General features: G+C 51.2%; 1 pseudogene; it reads left to right on the plus strand.

The window, feature by feature from the left end:
* LOC118674962 lies at positions 1 to 987 on the plus strand (annotated as a pseudogene).
* Positions 988 to 4576: the final 3589 nt, after the last annotated feature.

The following is a 4576-nucleotide window of genomic DNA, read 5'->3' on the forward strand; positions in this document are numbered from 1 at the left end:
ATGGAAGACAGGGAAGAGGCAGTAGTACTCACATCTCCAGAGCCTCCACTTCCCAGCAGTCCTGGAGATTCGGTGAAGACAGAGGGGGAGCAGAACCCGCCTGAAGGAATTGGTCTGGAGCGTGTGGATGTCCGTGACGTACCTTCCACCCAGGTTCCGGAGACACAGGCTTTGAGTCAGTGTCCAAAGAGAAGAGGTTCTGGGAATCCAGGAGGTGCCCCCAAGAGAAAAAGGGGCAACACTCCCACACCCCAAGAGGAGCCTCAAGAAGGAGCCATGACGTGGGGCACAGGAGAAGTCACCAGACAGCACAGGTGCCATTCAGTGGGTGCATCAAGCACTGTGGAGCCAACTGGTCACCCTGTTGGCAAGGAATCCAGGAGGAAGCTACCATACGAGTGTCAAGATTGCAGCAAAATGTTCAGCTACAAATCACAGTTAGACCTTCACCTGAGGACACACACAGGAGAGAGACCCTTCCAGTGCCTTGACTGTCCCAAGAGGTTCATTCAAGCCTCAGACCTCCACGTCCACCAGCGGATCCACACGGGTCAGAAGCCGTTCTGCTGTAAAGTCTGCGAGAAGAGGTTCACCCACAAGTCCACGCTGCGTAACCACCAGCGGGTCCATACCCAGGAGAAGCCTTATCAGTGCGCTGTCTGCCAGAAAAGGTTCGGCCACCACGGGAACCTCAATGTCCACATGCGCACCCACTCGGGCCTGAGACCCTACCCGTGTCCCCATTGCCACCTGGCCTTCCGCCAACTAGGGACCTTTAAACGCCACCAAAGGACACATGTCTACGAGGTGCCCCAGGGGCCCCAGGTCCATTCTGACCAAGAAGGAAATTAACTGGTCTCTCCCCTGTGTGTGTCCTCTGGTGAAGGTCTGAGATTTGTAACTGAACCTTTTGCTTCAAAAATGGTCTATGAGCACTTAGACAGAAGGGGTTCTATGAATTAGAATTGGGGTCCTTGAGTAATTATTCATGTTCCTTATTGGCCCCATATTCTGTTAGTCTTGCTATTTGTTTCAATAAATATTTCACGATTCACCCCTTTAAAAAAATACATCCTGCATATCAGATATTTACATTACGATTCATAACAGTAGCAAAATTACAGTTATGAAGCAGCAATGAAAATAATTGTATGGTTGGGGGTCACCACAACATGAGGAACTGTATTAAAGGGTCGCGGCATTAGGAAGGTTGAGAACCACTGATTGAGGGTGATGTTAACAATCCCAAGGAAGCTGGTCCCATGAAGATCTCCAGGTCCCCGAGGCCCAGAGGCTGAATGAATCCCAGCCCAGAGGACGTCACCGTTTCTCATTCCAATCGAATCTTTCTTGCTATCGCGTGGTTTGCACTCCAAATGCATTCCAAAAGCAACAAATAAGTAAATAACACAAAAAAGATGGGCAGCTCTGCAGCCCTCTGTGGAAATGTTTGCAAAAATGTGATGACCATTTTTGTTCAAAGATGTAGAGATTGGTGAAACATGTTTGTCTAACGTCCTCTGCCAATTTCTGGTTGAGTCTTTCGGCATGTCCAAGTGCCAGATAGCATAAAAGAAGACACGCAAAACACATCGCTCCCCAATGACACTGGAACATACTTTTAAAAAGTACAACTGCATGCCCTCGCTGGTTTGGCTCAGTGGATAGAGCGTTGGCCTGCGGACTGAAGGGTCCCGGGTTCAATTCCTGTCAAGGGCACATGCTCAGGTTGCAGGCTCAACCCCCAGTGGGGGGCGTGCAGGAGGCAACTGATCAATGAGTCTCTCTCTCATCACTGATGTTTCTATCTTTCTCTCCCTCTCCCTTCCTCTCTGAAATCAATTTAAAAAAAAAATTTTAAAAAAAGTACAACTGCAAGCACCCCAACGCCATTGTTTGTTTCATGAGGTCCAACAGCATTGGCTGTGAGCTGCAGGACGGGGAAAGCGTGGGCTGCGGTCCTGGCTGGGGCAGGTCACCTCCCTTCTCCAGATTTTCTCATCCATAAAGTGTCAGACTTAGATCTGATCACTGGGTTTCACATTGGGTTCCCCGAAGCTCTTGGGGGTGCCCTGGGAGGGCTCCCACCCCTACATCAATCAGAGGTGCTCCCCTTTTGTTGGTCTCACATTTTAGACTTCCAATTCTGATTTTTTTGGATTTTCCTGCTTAGAAAAAAAAAAGACTTGAAAGCTACTTTCTTAGATCATCTCTAAGCTCTTGTCTAGCTTCTGATAGTGCTGATCTGTGTTCAAGAGCAGAAGGAAAGGGGGCATAAAAATGGCATAGAAAACATAGAGGTCAGACTCAAAGAACATCCCTAAAGCAAAGAACGTCCCCTTGCTGTCGCGAAGAGGAGAGTGGGGAGCTGCTGTTTGTGGGGATCCTTGAGAAGAGCTTAAGGAATCTCGGATGCAGGGAGCTGCTGCCCCACCCAGGCCGGGGCAAGCAGGATGGAGGGAGGGCTCCAACCCTGTGAAATTCCTGTGGGGGCCCAGCAATTCCTAGATGGGGAAAGGCCCTGCCGACCACAAGCCAAAGTTTGTTCTCTGCGTTTCTTTCCTTCTACCTGCGCTTACTCCTCCCAGCTTTCCAACCCGAGTTACACATTCAACAGATACCCATGAGAGCCGACCGCGTGTGTGCCCCGGGGGCAGCCACGGGCATTCCAGAGGGCGGGGCAGGACCTGACTCCAAATCCCCGGTCATCCAGGGACACAGGTACTGGGGCTCCCGAGGAGAACTGCAATTGCGGGGGACAGGGACCCAGGGCTACTCGGGTGGGCTTCCTTGGGAGAAAACCTAAGAGGTGAGAATTAACCAGGTGGAGCGGGAAAGATCCCAGGTGAGGACCCCCTCCCAGGGAGGCCTGAGGCCCGCACCAGCCGTTTGCCCGCAGCCTGCTCTGTGGTGTGTTGGTTACCCCAAATATTGTGCCTCTTCGGCTGGGGATGGAGTTGCTGGCACTGAATCCCACCCACCCTCAGCCCCTGATCTCCCAAAGCCCCGGGAGGAAAAAGCTCACACAAGGCACCAGGTGGGCCTGGATGTGAGCGCACAGGGGCTTGTCCATCCCTGCCTGTCTGTGGGTCTGTCCTCAGCACCCAGCAGAGGGTCTGGCCTCGAAGAGATGCTCGTCAGTGTCTGTGGAGCGAATGACAGGGGAGGAGGTGCTGTAATGAGGCGGCTGAGAGCATGGGCTCCAAACACAGCAAACCTGGTCTCACATCCCGGCTCTGAGCTTCCCAGCCGCAGGTCTTGGGCAAGTTCTGTGGCGCAAGTTCTATGGAGCAGCGACAGCACCGACTTCAGTGGGACCAGACGTGGAGGTGCTGTCGTGGAAGGTACTCGGGTGTGTGGTCTGCAGGGGCCTGGGGTGTGGTGCCAGGGCAGGGGTGCGAGGGAGAATGGATCCCATCTCCAGGTGCCCAGAAGCTTCCCTCAAAGGGGCTGCTGGTTGTGGTTTTGTTTTGTTTTTTAGATATATTTTATTAATTTTTTACAGAGAGGAAGGGAGATGGATAGAGAGTTAGAAACATCAATGAGAGAGAAACATCGATCAGCTGCCTCCTACATACCTCCCACTGGGGATGTGCCTGCAACCAAGGTACATGCGTGCCGGGAGCCGGTCCATCCTTGCTATTTCAAAGGACCTGGCATATATGGCATACTGTTCTTAATATGTTTTCTCACCTTCTTGGCACTATGTGTTTTAACCAAGGTCTCTGAAAAAGGTTGTTTCCCAAGGTAGGGATTTTCCCCTGAAGTTAGGGAGGGAATAAAACCTCTTAACTAAGTGCCAGGCGGGTAATTAATCACTTTAACTATGAACAATCATGCTTAAGCTACATAATCTTTACTCCCTGGAATGGAGATAAGAAACGCCCTAACCTTTGTAATAGAGATTGATAGGATTGAATCAACTGGTATAAATACAGATGTAATAAGACAGCAAGACACAGAACTTAGAATACAGAGCTTAGAACACAGAACTAAGAAGACAGAACCTACACAGAACCTACAGACAGAAGAACTTCGCTGGAGAGAACATGGCAAAAGATCCTGGACTGAACCTGACTACAGAAATTGGCAAGAGAACCTGACTAGAACCTGGTGACTGAACCTGGCTGGAGAACCTGGACAGAACCTGGCTAGAGAACCTAGCGAGGGAACTTGACTACAGAACCTGGCTGGAGAACCTGGAGAACCTAGCAAGAGAACATGGACACAGAACCTGGCTGGAGATCCTAGCCAGAACTTCGCTGGAGATCCAGACCAGAACTTGGCTGGAGATCCTGGCTGGAGATCCTGGCTAGGCTGCTGATCAACTGAACGCTGCCTCCATGTCATTCCTTCTTCACCGACTCCGTCTACGCCTTTGGGAACCCCTGGACCTGCTGGGGCAGGACCCCGGCACATGCGCTTGACCGGAATCGAACCTGGGACCCTTCAGTCCACAGGCCAACTCTCCATCCACTGAGCCAAACTGGTCAGGGTTGCTGGTTGTGCTTTAACGCCACTGAGGAGAGAGACCGAGGAAATGGTTGGACGATATGAGAAGAAGGAATAAGGCCAG

The sequence above is a fragment of the Myotis myotis genome, unplaced genomic scaffold (assembly GCF_014108235.1).
Source record: "Myotis myotis isolate mMyoMyo1 unplaced genomic scaffold, mMyoMyo1.p scaffold_m19_p_2, whole genome shotgun sequence".
Classification (NCBI taxonomy): domain Eukaryota; kingdom Metazoa; phylum Chordata; class Mammalia; order Chiroptera; family Vespertilionidae; genus Myotis; species Myotis myotis.